Source organism: Salvelinus alpinus, chromosome 15 (assembly GCF_045679555.1).
Source record: "Salvelinus alpinus chromosome 15, SLU_Salpinus.1, whole genome shotgun sequence".
Taxonomy (NCBI): Eukaryota; Metazoa; Chordata; class Actinopteri; order Salmoniformes; family Salmonidae; genus Salvelinus; species Salvelinus alpinus.
Window position 1 is genome coordinate 14,720,256 of NC_092100.1, and position 23,334 is coordinate 14,743,589.

At 47.7% G+C, this 23,334-nt stretch overlaps 1 protein-coding gene across 4 annotated transcripts in view; it reads right to left on the bottom strand.

Annotated features, from left to right (window-relative positions):
* nfia (nuclear factor I/A) overlaps positions 1-23,334 on the bottom strand; it is a 272,699-nt gene that overhangs the window by 35,451 nt on the left and 213,914 nt on the right. The window lies entirely within an intron of this gene.

Here is a 23,334-nt window from a genome sequence, read left to right on the forward strand (position 1 = left end):
TGTGTGTGTGTGTGTGTGTGTGTGTGTGTGTGTGTGTGTGTGTGTGTGTGTGTGTGTGTGTGTGTGTCAACGCAAGTACTTGTGTGTGCGCACTTCTCTGTACACACGTGTGTGTGTGGGTTGAATGAACCAACCTGAGCATGTCTGCAGCACAGCACTGCAGCTCTCCCCTGTCCTCCTGCACCACATGGTATCCCAGGGTAACAGACTTAATGGAGCGAGGCTGATCAACTATTTCATTGTAACCGGCACAATCTAATTAGGCTGTTCTTAATAGAGGTAACATTAGTTTATTGGTTATTAGTATAATGCCTGGCTGGGACGTGCGACAGGGGGGAGGGGGAGAAAAAGAGAGAGCGAGAAAGGGAGAGAGGGGGGAGAGAGAAAGAGGGGGAGAGAGGGGGAGGGAGAGAGAGAGAAAGATAGAGAGGTGGTAGGGAGGGAGGGAGATAGAAGGGGAGAAAGAGGGGAAAGAGGGAAAGAGAGGAGGAGGGAGAGAGATAGGGGGGAGAGAGGGGGGAGGGAGAAAGAGAGAGAGAAAGAAAGAGAGGGGGGAGGGAGAGGCAGAGAGGGGGGAGAGAGAGAAAGAAAGAGAGGGGGAGGGAGGGAGGTCGAGACAGGGGATCTTTAAGCCTGTGATGTATTACTCTCTCTGTTCATTTCCAATATCAGCAACAGAGCGAGAGAGAGGGAGAGAGAGGGGGAGGGAGAGAGAAAGAGAGAGAGGGGGAGAGAGAAAGACAGAGGGGGAGGGAGAGAGGGGGAGGGGGAGGGAGAGAGAAAGATGGGGAGAGAGGGAGCGGGAGAGAGAAAGGGGGGAGGGAGGGAAAGAGATAGAGGGGGCGAGAGATGGGGAAATAGGGAGAGAGAGAGAGGGAGGGAGAGAAAGAGAGAGGGGGAGAGAGAGAGAAAGAGAGAGAGGGGGGAGGGAGGGAGAGAGAGAGGGGGAGGGAGAGAGAGGGAGAGAGAAAGGGGGAAGGAGGGGGGAGAGATGGTGAGCTCAGAATGAGAGAGAAGCAGAGAGGGAGAGATGGTGAGCTCAGAATGAGAGAGAAGCAGAGAGAGAGAGAGAGATGGTGAGCTCAGAATGAGAGGGAAGCAGAGAGAGAGAGAGATGGTGAGCTCAGAATGAGAGAGAAGCAGAGAGAGAGAGAGATGGTGAGCTCAGAATGAGAGAGAAGCAGAGAGTGAGTGAGAGATGGTGAGCTCAGAATGAGAGAAGCAGAGAGAGAGAGAGATGGTGAGCTCAGAATGAGAGAGAAGCAGAGAGAGAGAGAGAGAGAGATGGTGAACTCAGAATGAGAGAGAAGCAGAGAGAGATGGGAGAGAGATGGTGAGCTGATACCACATAAACATTATCAAAGCCACAGCTCCCTGCTGCAGTAATTCACTTAACTTTGCTGTGATTTATGGCTCTATCAATAGAGGCTGACTGGAAACTAGGGCACGATCCTCTATCGCCATGCCGCTATATGGCCATTGTATTTACAGTAATAATAGAATGAACCACGGCTCTCTCTCTGCGTATGTCCCAAATGGTAACCTGTTTCCTATATAATGCACTACACACAGCCTCAACAGAGTCTGACTGGAAACTATTTAGGATAGTGTGCCATTTAGGATGCCCTTCCTCAATTGCTTTCCAGCCTGAGACAGGGAGAGACCCCTCCTTTTTGAAGTGCCCCGTCTTTTCATGTCCCTGCCTATTGTTTGGTGGGCTGGGGAGTGTCCAGACTCCTCTACTGAATAATTACTGTGTTTGCTGAGGCAATGCTGCAGTGGCTGCAGGCAGGACAGAGAACCACACTGACCTCACAGAGACAGACACACCCTTTCCCAGTCACTCCTCCTCCCGCTCTCTCTCTCTCTCTCTCTCTCTCTCACCCTCTCTCTGTCACCCTCTCTCTGTCACCCTCTCTCTGTCACCCTCTCTCTCTCCCTCCCACCCTCTCTCTCTCTCTCTCTCTCTCTCTCTCTCTCTCTCTCTCTCTCTCTCTCTCTCCCACCCTCTCTCTCTCTCTCTCGCTCTCTCCCACCCTCTCTCTCTCTCATCACCCTCTCTCTCTCTCCCTCTCTCTGTCACCCTCTCGCTATCTCTCTCTCTCACCCTCTCTCACACTCTCTCCCTCTTACACTCTCTCCCTTTCTCCCTCTCACACTCTCCCTCTCACTCTCCCTCTCACACTCTCCCTCTCACACTCTCCCTCTCACACTCTCTCCCTCTCTCCCTCTCGCCCTCTCAATCTCACCCTCTCTATCTCACCCTCTCCATCTCTCTCTCTCTAACTCAATTCAATTAACTTTATTGGCATGACGTAACAATGTACATATTGCCAAAGCTTATTTTGGATATTTACAATATAAAAATAAATAAAATGAGAATCAAAATTGTCAACGTGACAACAGTAACAACAATAACCAAGGGTCAAAATAACCATACATTCAACAATAACAATAAGCATACAGTAGAGTACATGTGCAGGTTGATTGGTCTGTCAGACACTGTCCCTCAACTTTTCTCTCTCATCCTCTCTCCCTCACCCTCTCACCCTCTATCTCTCTGTCACCCTCTCTCTCTCTCTGTCACCCTCTCTCTGTCACCCTCTCTGTGTGTGTCACCCTCTCTCTCTGTGTGTCACCCTCTCTCTCTGTGTGTCACCCTCTCTCTCTGTGTGTGTCACCCTCTCTCTCTGTGTGTCACCCTCTCTCTCTGTGTGTCACCCTCTCTCTCTCTCTCACCCTCTCTTCTTTCTCTCCAGTTCACTGGTTCAACTGTTCTCTAGCTAATGGTAATAGAGCACTGCTGAGTCAGTACTGGTTACAGTAAAGCAGCAGTGTAGAGAGACCATTTTATCACCACAGGCCTAATTAACAACACATTTAAGTTAGTATTGCCAATTGTAAAATGTAAGTTGCGCTCGCAATTCAGCTTGTTGTTGCCACTTGTACAATGTCTTGTTGAAGAACAGTAAAACCATTCCTCAACCCTGGTAAACTTTCACTCACTTCTTTCAACCATAAGTCATGTTCAGGTATGTGAAGTATCAGGCTGTGTTAACGTAGCATAGTGTTATGGGTTGCTACAGCACACATTCTGTCTTAGGGAGCCCTTGCTAGAGATGTGGCCTGGACTGGTTGAGCTACATTTATCTAGTGTACAGTAAAGAGTACAGGGCGGCTGGCGAATCGAGACAGGAACATTTTGACAAGTCTCTCTGCAGGCAGCGCCTGACAAGTGTAATAATGAAACCCTCCCTGACACATGCAGACCCCCCCCCCCACACACACACACACACAAGGGGGGTCCTGCGTCCTCCATTCTGATCATAATCAATCATTTGTGTTTCCACACCACCCCTCTGGTCTCAACAAGCTCTCCAGCAGCACTATCATTCACATGTCACTTAGACTGAGTCAAGATGCACCCTATTCCCTATGAAGTGCACTACTTTCGACCCGGGACCATAGGATGCACTATATAGAGTATAGAGAATAGGATGCCATTTTGGACATACCCCTAGTCACTAGATCACCATCACTTATCCCATCCAGTATATGGTGTATAGACTTCCTTTCTGGCTACTGACCAGCTCCTGTCCCACCGTGCCAACCGATCCAAGAAGGATCCGCCAATGTCAATTATGCAAATGGTCAGAGTCAATTAGGAATGTTTTTTTTAAAAAAAGAAAAAAAGAAGGGTGACCAAAACTAAAGTGTTGCAGAACAATTTCCAATTACTTAAATGGCCTTGCTCACGTGTCACGTTCCGCATTTACACTGTGGTGAATATTTTCCAGGGGAGGAATTGCGAGTAAACAAAGTTTTACACCTATGTTTCAGCTTGTCAACTAACAAGTCCAAAAAGGCTTTTAGCATGCGAAGGGGGGGGGGGGGGGGGGGGGACAAGCTGCAGTTTGGGGGTTGGGTGGAAGGAGAGATGGAGGAGGTTGGGGACATTCTCCCCAGCAGGGTCTCTAAGGGCCTTTCAGTGGGGCTCTAAGGGAGGCCTGTTAGCGGTGACTTTAGCACATCGTTATGGAGGACAGATGAAACTGAGTCTGGAAGTGATGGCAGGTCCTCCCCACACATCGCCCAGTGGGTGGGCCTGTAGCTAATCTGGGTCAAATATGCAAATGTGGTGACGTGGGAGGGGACGAGAGGGGAAACTGGAGGCTGACTTCAGACAGCTGGCGGGAGATGGAGAAAGGGAGGGAGGGAGGGAAGGAGAGATGAGAGAGAGAGGGAGCAGTGGGCTCCATTGTGGTTTGGGCATGCATGAGGGGCTGCATGAGGGGCTGCATGCCCAACAGAAAAGCTCTCTGGATTAGTTCCACTTTGCAAATCGCGTTGGTTCGCTAGCTTTTTCTTCCCCCACCTTGTAGTTGTATTTCACTGCCAACTTTTCCTTAAAAAATATATTTTATACAAAGGTGGATTAATTTAAAAAGAAAAGAAAAGGCCTCCCTTATTATGACGGGCGGTTTGTGGGGAGAGATATCAACAGGTAGCTGTGTGAGTGTGAGTGCGCGTGCATGCATGCCTGCATAAATCCGTGGGAGGAGAAGGCTGAGGAGTGTTTTAATAGCTCTTTTGAAGACGAGAAGTCGAGCTAACGAACCGTGCGGCTCGCGAGTCTTTGTTTGCCAAATTGTGGTGCCCTGCGGCTACACCTACGTCTCTCGGCTCAACGGGTTCGGCTAACATTTCAGGAGGGAAAGTGGTGCGTGAAGAAGAATCTCTGAGTATGATAAATCAATTACAGTTGAAATTGGTACCACAGGGCGGTTAAAGTCAACCAAATAGATATGACAACCGTCTCGACTGATGAAGATTAATGAACACCATCATTTTAGCCTTTTATGTTAGTGTAGAACACAACATCCCAAATCTGATAGTTATACCACATAATGACACGACTTAACCTGACAGTTATACCACATAATGACACGACTTAACCTAACAGTTATACCACATAATGACACGACTTAATCTGACAGTTATACCACATAATGACACGACTTAATCTGACAGTTATACCACATAATGACACAATTTAATCTGATAGTTATACCACATAATGACACGATTTAATCTGATAGTTATACCACTTAATGACACAACTTTATCTGACAGTTATACCACTTAATGACACGATTTAATCTGACAGTTATACCACTTAATGACACGACTTAACCTAACAGTTATACCACATAATGACACGATTTAATCTGACAGTTATACCACATAATGACACGACTTAATCTAATAGTTATACCACATAATGTTATACCACGATTTAATCTGACAGTTATACCATTTAATGACACAACTTAATCTGACAGTTTTACCATATAATGACACAACTTAATCTGACAGTTATACCACATAATGACACAATTTAATCTAATAGTTATACCACATAATGTTATACCACGATTTAATCTGACAGTTATACCATTTAATGACACGACTTAATATGATAGTTATACCACATAATGACACGATTTAATCTGTTAGTTATACCACATAATGACACGATTTAATATGATAGTTATACCACATAATGACATTATTTAATCTGATATGATAGTTATACCACATAATGACACGATTTAATATGATAGTTATACCACATAATGACATTATTTAATCTGATATGATAGTTATACCACATAATGACACGATTTAATCTAACAGTTATACCACATAATGACACAATTTAATCTGACAGTTATACCACTTAATGACACGAATTAATCTGACAGTTATACCACTTAATGACACGACTTAATCTGATAGTTATACCACATAATGACACAATTTAATCTGACAGTTATACCACATAATGACACGACTTAATCTGATAGTTATACCACATAATGACACGATTTAATCTGACAGTTATACCACATAATGACACGACTTAATCTGACAGTTATACCACTTAATGACACGACTTAATCTGATAGTTATACCACGACTTAATCTGACAGTTAAACCCCATAATGACATGATTTAATCTGACAGTTATACCACATAATGACACGACTTAATCTGATAGTTATACCACATAATGACACAATTTAATCTGACAGTTATACCAGATAATGACACGACTTAATCTGACAGTTATACCACTTAATGACACGACTTAATCTGATAGTTATACCACGACTTAATCTGACAGTTAAACCCCATAATGACACGACTTAATCTGACAGTTATACCACTTAATGGTGGAGGGGGAGGCAGGGAGGACATGGTTGGGGTGGAGAGGGAAGGGCAGGGAGGACAAGGTCGGGGTGGGAAAGGACTGGTGAGTATAAGGGAGAGTTGGGGGAGACCTCACCTCTAGGTCCTGTAATAACAGGATGATGATGATGTGTGAATGGGGGGTACAGGGAGGACTTTACCTCTAGGTCCTGTAATAACAGGCTGATGATGATGTGTGAATGGGGGGACTGGGGGTTACAGGGAGGACTTTACCTCTAGGTCCTGTAATAACAGGCTGATGATGATGTGTGAATGGGGGGACTGGGGGGTACAGGGAGGACTTTACCTCTAGGTCCTGTAATAACAGACTGATGATGATGTGTGAATGGGGAGACTGGGGGGTACAGGGAGGACTTTACCTCTAGGTCCTGGAATAACAGGATGATGATGATGTGTGAATGGGGGGACTGGGGGGTACAGGGAGGACTTTACCTCTAGGTCCTGGAATAACAGGCTGATGATGATGTGTGAATGCCGTTCGGGGGGACTGGGGGTTACAGGGAGGACTTTACCTCTAGGTCCTGTAATAACAGACTGATGATGATGTGTGAATGCCGTTCGGGGGGACTGGGGGTTACAGGGAGGACTTTACCTCTAGGTCCTGTAATAACAGACTGATGATGATGTGTGAATGCCGTTCGGGGGGACTGGGGGTTACAGGGAGGACTTTACCTCTAGGTCCTGTAATAACAGGCTGATGATGATGATGTGTGAATGGGGGGACTGGGGGGTACAGGGAGGACTTTACCTCTAGTTCCTGGAATAACAGGCTGATGATGATGATGTGTGAATGGGGGGACTGGGGGTTACAGGGAGGACTTTACCTCTAGGTCCTGTAATAACAGGCTGATGATGATGATGTGTGAATGGGGGGACTGGGGGGTACAGGGAGGACTTTACCTCTAGGTCCTGGAATAACAGGCTGATGATGATGATGTGTGAATGGGGAGACTGGGGGGTACAGGGAGGACTTTACCTCTAGGTCTTGGAATAACAGGCTGATGATGATGTGTGAATGGGGGGACTGGGGGTTACAGGCAGGACTTTACCTCTAGGTCCTGTAATAACAGGCTGATGATGATGTGTGAATGGGGGGACTGGGGGTTACAGGGAGGACTTTACCTCTAGGTCCTGGAATAACAGGCTGATGATGGTGTGTGAATGCCGTTCGGGGGGAGTGGGGGGTACAGGGAGGACTTTACCTCTAGGTCCTGTAATAACAGGCTGATGATGATGTGTGAATGGGGGGACTGGGGGTTACAGGGAGGACAACTGAGATCCAAGATGGCGTAGCAGTCGGACGTGTGTTTGTATTGTCCTGTATTGTCCTGTCGCGTGTAAATAGTAAATAGTAAATAGTCTTCGTATTTTTCGTATACATTTCGTATATATTTTAATTTCACTTTCCATCTAGGAACTGAATATACATTCCTACATTCCGCCTCACCCAATGTGGTACGGACCTGCTATTTTTTTTATACTTCAGAACCGTAACCCCAAGCAGAAGCTAGCCAGATAACTAGCTACTAGCTAGTAGTCAGTTAGCCACTGCTGCGGTCTTCACCCTCAACTCGGACACAGCCAGCTTCAATACCGGGCCAATACCTGCCAGTCTGCAAGCGCGATATCAACCCAGAGCATATAGGACTGCTTTTTCTCTACCACATCACCGGATTCCTGACGCAAGCTCTGGACAATTACACCGTATCATCACAGCTAGCTAGCTGCAACCGAGTGGCTACTACTGGCTAACACCTCTGTCCCGAAGCAAGCACCAGTTAGCCTTGAGCTAGCCTCGAGCTAGGCCCATCTGCCGGCTAGCTGAAGAGGTCTACCAGCGAATTCTTGGGCTACAATACCAGCTACAAGCTAATTTAGCCATTTTTTTTGCCGCTGCTAGTAGCTTTTACCTTCTGCACAGACACCAGCCCTGTTATTAGCCTGGATATTACTCACCAATTTACCAGCATCGGACTGTCTCTCGACAACAACGCCGGATTCCTGCCGTAATCCCTGAGCCACTGCTTCTGATCCTCACAGCTAGCTTGCGGCTAGCGCAGCTAGCGCCACTGCCACGAAGCTAGCACCAGTTAGCAAACACAATTCTACAATTCACAACCTCTCTTTCGCCATCGCCATCTGGCTTGGATTCTCTGTCGACACAACCACGTCTGAGCAGACCCCCTCCGTCTGAGCAGACCACCCCCCGGGCTACTAACTTTAAACGCCGCGTGCTAGCTTAGTGGAGGCCTCCTCTGCTCCATCTACGGCTGCCCCCTGGACACTATGATCACTTGGCTACATAGCTGATGCATGCTTGACTGTCCATTAATTCACGGTACTCCATTCTGTTTATTTGTGTTTTATCTGTCGGCTCTGTGCTTTAACTCAGGATCTGTGTGTAGTTAATCCGACCCTCTCTGCCTAGTCGTCGCCATTTTTACCTGTTGTTGCTGTGTTAGACTAGCACCCTGTTATTGCTGCTGTTATCTTACCTGTTGTTTTAGCTAGCTCTCCCAATCAAGACCTGCAATCACTTTATGCCTTATTGTATGTCTCTCTCAAATATCAATATGCCTTGCATACTGTTGTTCAGGCTAGTTTTCATTATCATTGTTTTGGTTTGCAATGGACCCTGTAGTTCCACTCTCCGTACCTCTGATACCCCCTTTGTCCCACCCCCCACACATGCGGTGACCTCACCCATTGAGACCAGCATGTCCAGAGATACAACCTCTCTTATCATCACCCAGTGCCTGGGCTTGCCTCCGCTGTACCCGCGCCCCTCCATACCCCTGTCTGCACATTATGCCCAGAATCTATTCTACCACGCCCATAAATCTGCTCCTTTTATTCTTTGTCCCCAACGCTCTAGGCGACCAGTTTTGATAGCCTTTAGCCGCACCCTCATCCTACTACTCCTCTGTTCCTCGGGTGATGTGGAGGTAAACCCAGGCCCTGCATGTCCCCAGTCACCCTCATTTGTTGACTTCTGCGATCGAAAAAGCCTTGGCCTCATGCATGTCAACATCAGAAGCCTCCTCCCTAAGTTTGCCTTACTCACCGCTTTAGCACACTCTGCCAATCCTGATGTCCTTGCCGTGTCCGAATCCTGGCTTAGGAAGGCCACCAAAAATTCTGAGATTTCCATACCCAACTATAACACTTTCCGTCAAGATAGAACTGCCAAAGGGGGAGGAGTTGCAATCTACTGCAGAGATAGCCTGCAAAGTTCTGTCATACTTTCCAGGTCTATGCCCAAACAGTTCGAACTTCTAATTTTAAAAATTAATCTCTCCAGAAATAAGTCTCTCACTGTTGCCGCCTGCTACCGACCCCCCTCAGCTCCCAGCTGTGCCCTGGACACCATCTGTGAATTGATCGCTCCCCATCTAGCTTCAGAGTTTGTTCTGTTAGGTGACCTAAACTGGGATATGCTTAACACCCCGGCAGTCCTACAATCCAAGCTTGATGCCCTCAATCTCACACAAATCATCAAGGAACCCACCAGGTACAACCCTAAATCCGTAAACATGGGCACCCTAATAGACATTATCCTGACCAACCTGCCCTCCAAATACACCTCTGCTGTCTTCAATCAAGATCTCAGCGATCACTGCCTCATTGCCTGTATCCGCCACGGGTCCGCGGTCAAACGACCACCCCTCATCACTGTCAAACGCTCCCTAAAACACTTCTGCGAGCAGGCCTTTCTAATCGACCTGGCCCGGGTACCCTGGAAGGATATTGACCTCATCCCGTCAGTTGAGGATGCCTGGTCATTCTTTAAATGTTACTTCCTCACCATATTAGACAAGCATGCTCCGTTCAAAAAATGCAGAACCAAGAACAGATATAGCCCTTGGTTCACTCCAGACCTGACTGCCCTCGACCAGCACAAAAACATCCTGTGGCGAACTGCAATAGCATCGAAGAGCCCCCGCGATATGCAACTGTTCAGGGAAGTCAGGAACCAATACACGCAGTCAGTCAGGAAAGCAAAGGCCAGCTTTTTCAAGCAGAAATTCGCATCCTGTAGCTCTAACTCCAAAAAGTTCTGGGATACTGTAAAGTCCATGGAGAACAAGAGCACCTCCTCCCAGCTGCCCACTGCACTGAGGCTAGGTAACACGGTCACCACCGATAAATCCGTGATAATCGAAGACTTCAACAAGCATTTCTCAATGGCTGGCCATGCCTTCCTCCTGGCGACTCCAACCTTGGCCAACAGCCCCGCCCCCCCCGCTGCTACTCGCCCAAGCCTCCCCAGCTTCTCCTTTACCCAAATCCAGATAGCAGATGTTCTGAAAGAGCTGGAAGACCTGGACCCATACAAATCAGCTGGGCTTGACAATCTGGACCCCCTATTTCTGAAACTGTCCGCCGCCATTGTCGCACCCCCTATTACCAGCCTGTTCAACCTCTCCTTCGTATCATCTGAGATCCCCAAGGATTGGAAAGCTGCCGCGGTCATCCCCCTCTTCAAAGGGGGAGACACCCTGGACCCAAACTGTTACAGACCTATATCCATCCTGCCCTGCCTATCTAAGGTCTTCGAAAGCCAAGTCAACAAACAGATCACTGACCATCTCGAATCCCACCGTACCTTCTCCGCTGTGCAATCCGGTTTCCGAGCCGGTCACGGGTGCACCTCAGCCACGCTCAAGGTACTAAACGACATCATAACCGCCATCGATAAAAGACATTACTGTGCAGCCGTCTTCATCGACCTGGCCAAGGCTTTCGACTCTGTCAATCACCATATTCTTATCGGCAGACTCAGTAGCCTCGGTTTTTCTAATGATTGCCTTGCCTGGTTCACCAACTACTTTGCAGACAGAGTTCAGTGTGTCAAATCGGAGGGCATGTTGTCCGGTCCTCTGGCAGTCTCTATGGGGGTACCACAGGGTTCAATTCTCGGGCCGACTCTTTTCTCTGTATACATCAATGATGTTGCTCTTGCTGCGGGCGATTCCCTGATCCACCTCTACGCAGACGACACCATTCTATATACTTCCGGCCCTTCCTTGGACACTGTGCTATCTAACCTCCAAACGAGCTTCAATGCCATACAACACTCCTTCCGTGGCCTCCAACTGCTCTTAAACGCTAGTAAAACCAAATGCATGCTTTTCAACCGTTCGCTGCCTGCACCCGCACGCCCGACTAGCATCACCACCCTGGACGGTTCCGACCTAGAATATGTGGACATCTATAAGTACCTAGGTGTCTGGCTAGACTGCAAACTCTCCTTCCAGACTCATATCAAACATCTCCAATCCAAAATCAAATCAAGAATCGGCTTTCTATTCCGCAACAAAGCCTCCTTCACTCACGCCGCCAAACTTACCCTAGTAAAACTGACTATCCTACCGATCCTCGACTTCGGCGATGTCATCTACAAAATAGCTTCCAACACTCTACTCAGCAAACTGGATGCAGTTTATCACAGTGCCATTCGTTTTGTTACTAAAGCACCTTATACGACCCACCACTGCGACCTGTATGCCCTAGTCGGCTGGCCCTCGCTACATGTTCGTCGTCAGACCCACTGGCTCCAGGTCATCTACAAGGCTATGCTAGGTAAAGTGCCGCCTTATCTCAGTTCACTGGTCACGATGGCTACACCCACCCGCAGCACGCGCTCCAGCAGGTGTATCTCACTGATCATCCCTAAAGCTAAAACCTCATTTGGACGCCTTTCCTTCCAGTTCTCTGCTGCCTGCGACTGGAACGAATTGCAAAAATCTCTGAAGTTGGAGACTTTTATCTCCCTCAACAACTTTAAAAATCTGCTATCCGAGCAGCTAACCGATCGCTGCAGCTGTACATAGTCCATCTGTAAACTACCCACCCAATTTACCTACCTCACCCCCCATACTGCTTTTATTTATTTACTTTTCTGCTCTTTTGCACACCAGTATCTCTTCTTGCACATGATCATCTGATGATTTATCACTCCAGTGTTAATCTGCTAAATTGTAATTATTCGATTTATTGCCTACCTCATGCCTTTTGCACACATTGTATATAGATTCTATTTTTTTCTACCATGTTATTGACTTGTTTATTGTTTACTCCATGTGTAACTCTGTGTTGTCTGTTCACACTGCTATGCTTTATCTTGGCCAGGTCGCAGTTGCAAATGAGAACTTGTTCTCAACTAGCCTACCTGGTTAAATAAAGGTGAAAAAAAAAAAAAACTTTACCTCTAGGTCCTGGAATAACAGGCTGATGATGATGTGTGAATGGGGGGACTGGGGGGTACAGGGAGGACTTTACCTCTAGGTCCTGGAATAACAGGCTGATGATGATGTGTGAATGCCGTTCGGGGGGACTGGGGGGTACAGGGAGGACTTTACCTCTAGGTCCTGTAATAACAGGCTGATGATGATGTGTGAATGCCGTTCGGGGGGACTGGGGGTTACAGGGAGGACTTTACCTCTAGGTCCTGTAATAACAGGCTGATGATGATGGTGTGTGAATGCCGTTCGGGGGGACTGGGGGTTACAGGGAGGACTTTACCTCTAGGTCCTGTAATAACAGGCTGATGATGATGGTGTGTGAATGCCATTCGGGGGGACTGGGGATTACAGGGAGGACCTCACCTCTAGGTCCTGGAATAACAGGCTGATGATGATGATGTGTGAATGCCGTTCGGGGGGACTGGGGGTTACAGGGAGGACCTCACCTCTAGGTCCTGTAATAACAGGCTGATGATGATGATGTGTGAATGCCGTTCGGGGGGAGTAGGAAGTGGTCTGCGAAGGCACGACAGGGCTGCTGAAACCACACTTCTCTGACTTCTTTAATGTGGTGGACGGTGGCATCCCTGGTAAGAATGATTGATAAGTGCAATTTAATAAGGCAATGTCATGGAGGCTCTCTGGGCTCACAGGTGAGGGATGGCAGAGAGGGGGGCGTGGGGAGTGAGTGCAAGAGGGGTTGGAGGGCAGGCTAAGGGGAGGACAGGGGAAGTGGTCAGGGCCCAACAGATTGTGGCATAAGCTACTGTACTGCTCGAGGCGGACATGCGATTTTGAAAATGTAAAGATATTACCCAGAAAAATGATTACATTTGTTGTTTTCAGGGCCTTCAATAGCAGTCCACCTGACAATGGTTTGGATTTAATGATCATACAAAGCTGAGTACGACTTTACTACTTCTGAAAAGTGTGCAATTCCCCTTTTTTAAGTAAATCTTTCCCTATTTAAGTTACATTATTTATAGGGAGATTAATCAAATTACCGCAGATCTCATTTGAAATGTTTTATATTAAAAAAAACTTGAGTTGAGGTTAGTTGCGAATGATATAATTTCCATACCCAATAATGGGCGGGGAAAAAATCAAGCACTTTTTTAACGAATACACACATGCCTTATCCGTCGGGTGACTAGGGTTAAGAGAAGGATGTGGTAGAAAGAGTGGGTGAGGGATAGGGGGAGAGAGTGGTAGAAAGGGGGAGAGAGTGGTAGAAAGAGGGGGTGTGGGATAGGGGGAGAGAATGGTAGAAAGAGGGGGTGTGGTATAGGGGGAGAGAGTGGTAGAAAGAGGGGGTGTGGGATAGGGGGAGAGAGTGGTAGAAAGAGGGAGAGAATGGTAGAAAGGGGGAAAGAGTGGAAAAAGGGGGGAGGTAAGGGATAGAGGGAGAGAGTGGTAGAAAGAGGGGGTGAGAGATAGGGGGGGAGAGTGGTAGAAAGAGGGCGTGAGAGATAGGGGGAGAGAGTGGTAGAAAGAGGGGGTGAGGGATAGGGGGAGAGAGTGGTAGAAAGAGGGAGTGAGAGATAGGGGGAGAGAGTGGTAGAAAGAGGGGGTGAGGGATAGGGGGAGAGAGGGTAGAACGAGGGGGTGAGGGATAGGGGGAGAGAGTGGTAGAACGAGGGGGTGAGGGATAGGGGAAGAGAGTGGTAGAACGAGGGGGTGAGGGATAGGGGAAGAGAGTGGTAGAACGAGGGGGTGAGGGATAGGGGGAGAGAGTGGTATAAAGAGGGGGTGAGGGATAGGGGGAGAGGGTGGTAGAAAGGGGGTTGAGGGATAGGGGGAGAGAGTGGTAGAAAGGGGGTTGAGGGATAGGGGGAGAGAGTGGTAGAAAGAGGGGGTGAGAGATAGGGAGAGAGTGGTATAAAGGGGGTGAGAGATAGGGGGAGAGAGTGGTATAAAGAGGGGTTGAGGGATAGGGGAAGAGAGTGGTAGAAAGAGGGAGAGAGTGGTAGAAAGGGGGAGAGAGTGGTAGAAAGGGGGAGAGAGTGGTAGAAAGAGGGAGAGAGTGGTTGAAAGGGGGAGATAGTGGTAGAAAGAGGGAGAGAGTGGTAGAAAGAGGGAGAGAGTGGTAGAAAGAGGGAGAGTGGTAGAAAGAGGGAGAGAGTGGTAGAAAGAGGGAGAGAGTGGTAGAAAGAGGGAGAGAGTGGTAGAAAGAGGGAGAGAGTGGTAGAAAGAGGGAGAGAGTGGTAGAAAGGGGGAGAGAGTGGTAGAAAGAGGGAGAGAGTGGTAGAAAGGGGGAGAGAGTGGTAGAAAGTAGGGGTGAGGGATAAATAAAAAATAAATAAAAAGTCAGTTAAGAACAAATTCTTATTTACAATGACGGCCTACCCCGACCCAACCCTAACCCGGACGACACTGGGCCAATTGTGCACTGCCCTATGGGACTCCCAATCACGGCGGGTTGTGATACAGCCTGGAATCGAACAAGGGTCTGTAGTGATGCCTCTAGCACTGAGATGCAGTTCCTTAGACCGCTGCGCCACTCGGGTATAGTACATATAGGTTAGATTCTTGTGGCAAAGTACACAGCATCATCACACAGTCCTAGTCCAGTGTGTACTGGGGCTTTACTGGGTTAATATGAGCAATGGGTTCAGATTGACTTTAACCCTTGTGGTGAATGCTAAGAGATCAGTCAGTAGAGAAAGCATGCATGAGAACATTATTTGGATGGTCCATACTCAGTCTCCACTGTAATTAGTTTTGCACTACCGCCAATCAAAGCTCTATCTGACCATGCCCCAATCACATTGGATGCTTTCGTTTTGCCTTGCCAGATTTACCAATGGAATGGTCTCAATTGTGGAAACTGCATACCTGGCACGTCAGACGAGATAAAACGAATGCAGCTAAAAAACACAATGGCTTTAGCTGCTAAAATATTTGTCTTAGAATAAAGCTTTCCTAATAATGTCTCTCCTCTGCTTCTTTCCTTCTTCTTTTTGAAGCCTAACCCGCACATTGACTCTGTACCGGTACCCCCTGTATAAAGCCTCCACATTGACTCTGTACCAGTACCCCCTGTATATAGCCTCCACATTGACTCTGTACCGGTACCCCCTGTATAAAGCCTCCACATTGACTCTGTACCGGTACCTCCTGTATATAGCCTCCACATTGACTCTGTACCGGTACCCCCTGTATAAAGCCTCCACATTGACTCTGTACCGGTACCTCCTGTATAAAGCCTCCACATTGACTCTGTACTGGTACCCCCTGTATAAAGCCTCCACATTGACTCTGTACCGGTACCTCCTGTATATAGCCTCCACATTGACTCTGTACCGGTACCCCCTGTATAAAGCCTCCACATTGACTCTGTACTGGTACCTCCTGTATAAAGCCTCCACATTGACTCTGTACCGGTACCTCCTGTATATAGCCTCCACATTGACTCTGTACCGGTACCCCCTGTATAAAGCCTCCACATTGACTCTGTACCGGTACCTCCTGTATATAGCCTCCACATTGACTCTGTACCGGTACCCCCTGTATAAAGCCTCCACATTGACTCTGTGCTGGTACCCCCTGTATAAAGCCTCCACATTGACTCTGTACTGGTACCCCCTGTATAAAGCCTCCACATTGACTCTGTACTGGTACCCCCTGTATAAAGCCTCATTATTGTTATTTTATTGATGCTCTTCTATTTTTTACTTTAGTTTATGTAGTAAATCTTTTTCTTAACTCTTATTTTCTTAAAACTGCATTGTTGGTTAAGGGCTTGTAAGTAAGCATTTCATGGTAAGGTCTACTACACCTGTTGTACTCGGCGTATGTGACAAATACAATTTGATTTGATTTGACTTAAACGTGCATTCCGACGTTCCGAAAAAAGCGTGCACAAAGGAGAGGTGGATGTTCACATTTTGTAGCTCATCTTGGAAGCAGCAGAATTGAGGTGTCCAGGTCCCTGTTTCTGTGTTAAGGGACGGAGGTGTCCAGGTCCCTGTTTCTGTGTTAAGGGACGGAGGTGTCCAGGTCCCTGTTTCTGTGTTAAGGGACGGAGGTGTCCAGGTCCCTGTTTCTGTGTTAAGGGACGGAGGTGTCCAGGTCCCTGTTTCTGTGTTAAGGGACGGAGGTGTCCAGGTCCCTGTTTCTGTGTTAAGGGACGGAGGTGTCCAGGTCCCTGTTTCTGTGTTAAGGGACGGAGGTGTCCAGGTCCCTGTTTCTGTGTTAAGGGACGGAGGTGTCCAGGTCCCTGTTTCTGTGTTAAGGGACGGAGGTGTCCAGGTCCCTGTTTCTGTGTTAAGGGACGGAGGTGTCCAGGTCCCTGTTTCTGTGTTAAGGGACGGAGGTGTGTGTGATAAGTGTGTGGTAGTTTAGCCCTAAATGACGAAGAACCCTTGGTTTCTCCAGCCCTCTCAGACTCCTTCCCCCTTTCAGGCGAGTGAGAGAGGGAGATAAAGAGAGAGACAGACAAAGAAAGAGACAGGGACATCACTCCCCTATGACTGACTGGTCATTGGCCTCCCTTGGGTAAAGAGGGGTTTCTGAGGAAGACTGCTCGATCAAACTGAGTTTGTAGAAGTGCCCCTAAGCACAGGATCAAATTACCCAATTTTAGCCTTAACCAGTAGGTAAATAAATCTGATCTTGGACCAGTTAGGGGCAACTTCTTTGAAGTGGGGGCAGGTTGGAGGATGGGTTGGGTGCTTTCAATACAAACAGATGAGGCCATACAGACACCGTGGAAAGGACACCAGCTAGCAAGACACAGAAGGTTACACAGACAGACACACACAGGTCGATAAGCCCACATCCAACACACAGTTTCACTCAATAACAGCTCTACAACAGCTCACAAGCACACAAAGCTCGCCACCCCAGAAACACTCATTCACCTGAGGAATACCAATAAGGGTTGAAACGGCATCTACTTTGATCTCCAGGACCTGCTCCAAAGCCATTGGATGTCCATATATGTATATATTTTCTGAGACCAAAGCTAGTAGCCCCAACATGACATAAACAATAACAACAGTAACCACAACAGTAACCACAAATTCCAGAGAGAGAACGATCAAACGGGGAAAAAACATCAGAGTCGCCCTTTTAAATCCGAAGACTCGTTTGGTTCACGAACCAAGCTCCCCACGCGCCGGCTGTCAGAACCACAAATCCCATGTTCCCACAGGGAGCTGATAAACGGTCCAGACCAAATGGGGGGGTGGCTTCAGATGGAGAAACATCAGCCCATTCAAACATGCGTTATTTCACCTGCCTTTTTAAGTAGCGTTATTAGCTTCAGAGACCCGCCGGGCTGGTCCCTCTGATAGGATAGAGTGGACAGAGCAACATGGGAGGCTGGAGGGACTGGAGGGGCAGGCTGAACTGTGGGCTAGTGGTTAGGTTAATCTTCAAAGGGCTTCTTCTTCTGTATCGTAAGAGCTTGTGTATCCTTGTTCACAATGCTATTCCAGACGAGTATTCTCTGTGTGATAGAGGGCTCTAGGTGCATGTGATTCAGGAAGTAATGTGTCATGGCGTTACAGTGACATAGAGAAGAGAAAAGAAAGGTAGAGAGAGAATGAGAGAGAAGAGAGTGGTGATAGGGGAGAGACTGGGAGCCAAAAGCTACAGTGTGTGGGAACTTCTGGTGGGTTGACTGTGTATGAGAGAGCGATTGTGTGCGTTCTTTACTATGTGTGTGTGTGTGTGTGTGTACTTGCTTGTGTGTGTGATTGGGTGGGGGGGCCTAAAGTCAGAGTGAGTAATGAACACTTCAAAAGGTTCTGTCAGGTGGAATCAGAGTCAGGCCGTACTCAACACAGAGGGGCTGCATCTCTCCATCTCTCCATCCCTCTCTCCTTACTCTTCTGACAAATTGGCAGGCCTCACGGCTGGTAAGGCAGGCGATTCTGTATCAAGCATCTCCCTCCTCCTCCTCCTTCTCCTCTTCCTCTGCTGTCCATCGGTCTCCCCCTCTATCAATTCTTCTCCGGTGTTCATTAATCAGGTCTGAGCTGTCCCCGCTCTGCCCTGTCTCAGGGGCTTGCACGTGGGCGATCACGGCAGCCAGACAGACTATAACGAAGCGGGTCCAAATGGGGCAGACTCAGCTATGTATACAGTCGGCCTTATCAATGCCAGGGACAACGGTGTGTAGTGTAATGTACAGTCATGTCTGATACACGTTGCTGCAAGGCCTTCGCTGATAGGTGGAGACCAATTAGGAAGCAGCTGCTGGTAATGGTCCCGTCCAATGGAATGTGATTATGCTTCAGACCTTTAACCCAATCAAATATATGGATTGACTTAGTCTTCTTCTAAACATGTTTCTTAAAACTAATAACTTCTTCCTTGAATAGTCAGCTGAGACATACAGCTCAGAGCATTGCTGGCCCCCTTCACACTCACAAGCAGACACACACACACACGGGTCACGCACACACACACACACACACACACACACACACACACACACACACACACACACACACACACACACACACACACACACACACACACACACACACACACACACACACACACACACACACACACACACTATCCTGCTGGCATATGGCTATTTAAGACAGACGAGACGGCCAAATGAGTTTCTCAGACCTGACGTGGGTTACCTGTGAAATGGCTGGCATGCCGGTCCACGGGTTACACTTTATATGAAACACGTCTAATTATAAGACTGTATACCGCAGTGAAGGGTCCATACACACACACACACACACACACACACACACACACACACACACACACACACACACACACACACACACACACACACACACACACACACACACACACACACACACACACGTGCACACACACACGGGTCGCGCACACACACACACACACACACACGGGCGCGCACACACACACACACACGGGCGCGCACACACACACACGGGCGCGCACACACACACACACACGCGCACACACACACACAGGCGCGCACACACACACACGGGCGCGCACACACACACACGGGCGCGCACACACACACACGGGCACGCACACACACACACGGGCGCGCACACACACACACGGGCACGCACACACACACACGGGCACGCACGCACACACACCAGAAGAGGCATCAGCAGCTGTTGACGTGTCTCACTTGTCCCAATGCCGACAAGTGTTTCCACACACGTACACACACGCACGTCTCGGTAACCACAAACAAACCAAATCCACCATCAACAATAACAGAGTGCTCCAAGGCAAAAGGAGAATGACAGCGTAATGGAAATAAAAGATATGAATGGAAGTTGGGATGACGGCGCAATCTGAATCCCAGCAATCTGGAGAACGTGAACAGCCAGACGTGTGACGCGGACAATCACATGTCAGCTTGCACTGTTCCCACTCAGTGTGCAGATGAACAAGGACACGGGGACAAAGACACATATACACATATACACACAGACATAGACTCCGGCACACACAGATACACACGTATGCAAATGTGCACACAGATACACAAACACCCATACAGTCCACAATGCACACAATTGAGGGGTGAAGCGGGAGATGCTGAATTCGGCGTTACTCTGGACCCTGATCTCTCTTTTGACGAACATATCAAGACTGTTTCAAGGACAGCTTTTTTCCCATCTACGTAACATTGCAAAAATCTGAAACTTTCTGTCCAAAAATGATGCATAAAAGTTAATCCATGCTTTTGTCACTTCTAGGTTAGACTACTGCAATGCTCTACTTTCTGGCTACCCGGATAAAGCACTAAATAAACTTCAGTTAGTGCTAAATACGACTGCTAGAATCCTGACTAGAACCCCAAAATTTGATCATATTACTCCAGTGCTAGCCTCTCTACACTGGCTTCCTGTTAAGGCAAGGGCTAATGTCAAGGTTTTACTGCTAACCTACAAAGCATTATATACAAGGCTTACTCCTACCCATCTTTCCAATTTGGTCCTGCTGTACATATCTACACGTACGCTACAGTCACAAGACGCAGGCCTCCTAATTGTCCCTAGAATTTCTAAGCAAACAGCTGGAGGCAAGGCTTTCTCCTATAGAGCTCCATTTTTATGGAATGGTCTGCCTAACCATGTGAGAGAGACACGGTCTCAACCTTTAAGTCTTTATTGAAGACTCATCTCTTCAGGAGGTTTGATTGAGTGTAGTCTGGCCCAGGAGTGTGAAGGTGAACGGAAAGGCACTGGAGCAACGAACCGCCCTTGCTGTCTCTGCCTGGCCGGTTCCCCTCTCTCCACTGGGATTCTCTGCCTCAAAACCTATTACAGAGTCACTGGCTTACTGGTGTTCTTCCATGCCGTCCCTAGGAGGGGTGCGTCACTTGAGTGGGTTGAGTCACTGACGTGGTCTTCCTGTCTGGGTTGGCGCCCCCCCCTTGGGTTGTGCCGTGGCGGATATCTTCGTGGGCTATACTCGGCCTTGTCTCAGGATGGTAAGTTGGTGATTGAAGATATCCCTCTAGTGGTGTGGGGGCTTTGCTTTGGCAAAGTGGGTGGGGTTATATCCTGCCTGTTTGGCCCTGTCCGGGGGTATCATTGGATGGGGCCACAGTGTCTCCTGACCCCTCCTGTCTCAGCCTCCAGTATTTATGCTGCAGTAGTTTATGTGTCGGGGGGCTAGGGTCAGTCTGTTATATCTGGAGTATTTCTCCTGTCTTATCCGGTGTCCTGTGTGAATTTAAGTATGCTCTCTCTAATTCTCTCTTTCTTTCTTTCTCTCTCTCGGAGGACCTGAGCCCTAGGATCATGCCTCAGGATTACCTGGCATGATGACTCCTTGCTGTCCCCAGTCCACCTGGCCGTGCTGCTGCTCCAGTTTCAACTGTTCTGCCTGCGGGTATGGAACCCTGACCTGTTCACCGGACGTGCTACCTGTCCCAGACTTGCTGTTTTCAACTCTCTAGAGACAGCAGGAGCGGTAGAGATACTCTCAATGATCGGCTATGAAAAGCCAACTGACATTTACTCCTGAGGTGCTGACCTGTTGCACCCTCGACAACTACTGTGATTATTATTATTTGACCATGCTGATCATTTATGAACATTTGAACATCTTGGCCATGTTCTGTTATAATCTCCACCCGGCACAGCCAGAAGAGGACTGGCCACCCCTCATTGCCTGGTTCCTCTCTAGGTTTCTTCCTAGGTTTTGGCCTTTCTAGGGAGTTTTTCCTAGCCACCGTGCTTCTACACCTTGCTTGCTGTTTGGGGTTTCAGGCTGGGTTTCTGTACAGCACTTTGAGATATCAGCTGATGTAAGAAGGGCTATATAAATCAATTTGATTTGATTTGAATTCCATAATACACAGAGGATGCAACACATTGTTTAACTTTTCCCATTGTTTAAAGTGGAACTGACAGTGTTTAACTACTTAGCAGATATAAAACAAACAGACAATTATAATATCAGTCAAAAAATATCAAATTCTCAGTTTATGCTTCAAAACCAAGGTTATATTTGACAAAAAATTCCATGTGGTACAGTAAGACATTGTTAGCAGAATAGATGGATGCAGTTCAATGCATGATTAATATAATTTATAATTTAAAAAATAAATCACAGCACACACACACACGGGCACGCACACACACACACGGGCACGCACGCACACACACCAGAAGAGGCATCAGCAGCTGTTGACGTGTCTCACTTGTCCCAATGCCGACAAGTGTTTCCACACACGTACACACACGCACGTCTCGGTAACCACAAACAAACCAAATCCACCATCAACAATAACAGAGTGCTCCAAGGCAAAAGGAGAATGACAGCGTAATGGAAATAAAAGATATGAATGGAAGTTGGGATGACGGCGCAATCTGAATCCCAGCAATCTGGAGAACGTGAACAGCCAGACGTGTGACGCGGACAATCACATGTCAGCTTGCACTGTTCCCACTCAGTGTGCAGATGAACAAGGACACGGGGACAAAGACACATATACACATATACACACAGACATAGACTCCGGCACACACAGATACACACGTATGCAAATGTGCACACAGATACACAAACACCCATACAGTCCACAATGCACACAATTGAGGGGTGAAGCGGGAGATGCTGAATTCGGCGTTACTCTGGACCCTGATCTCTCTTTTGACGAACATATCAAGACTGTTTCAAGGACAGCTTTTTTCCCATCTACGTAACATTGCAAAAATCTGAAACTTTCTGTCCAAAAATGATGCATAAAAGTTAATCCATGCTTTTGTCACTTCTAGGTTAGACTACTGCAATGCTCTACTTTCTGGCTACCCGGATAAAGCACTAAATAAACTTCAGTTAGTGCTAAATACGACTGCTAGAATCCTGACTAGAACCCCAAAATTTGATCATATTACTCCAGTGCTAGCCTCTCTACACTGGCTTCCTGTTAAGGCAAGGGCTAATGTCAAGGTTTTACTGCTAACCTACAAAGCATTATATACAAGGCTTACTCCTACCCATCTTTCCAATTTGGTCCTGCTGTACATATCTACACGTACGCTACAGTCACAAGACGCAGGCCTCCTAATTGTCCCTAGAATTTCTAAGCAAACAGCTGGAGGCAAGGCTTTCTCCTATAGAGCTCCATTTTTATGGAATGGTCTGCCTAACCATGTGAGAGAGACACGGTCTCAACCTTTAAGTCTTTATTGAAGACTCATCTCTTCAGGAGGTTTGATTGAGTGTAGTCTGGCCCAGGAGTGTGAAGGTGAACGGAAAGGCACTGGAGCAACGAACCGCCCTTGCTGTCTCTGCCTGGCCGGTTCCCCTCTCTCCACTGGGATTCTCTGCCTCAAAACCTATTACAGAGTCACTGGCTTACTGGTGTTCTTCCATGCCG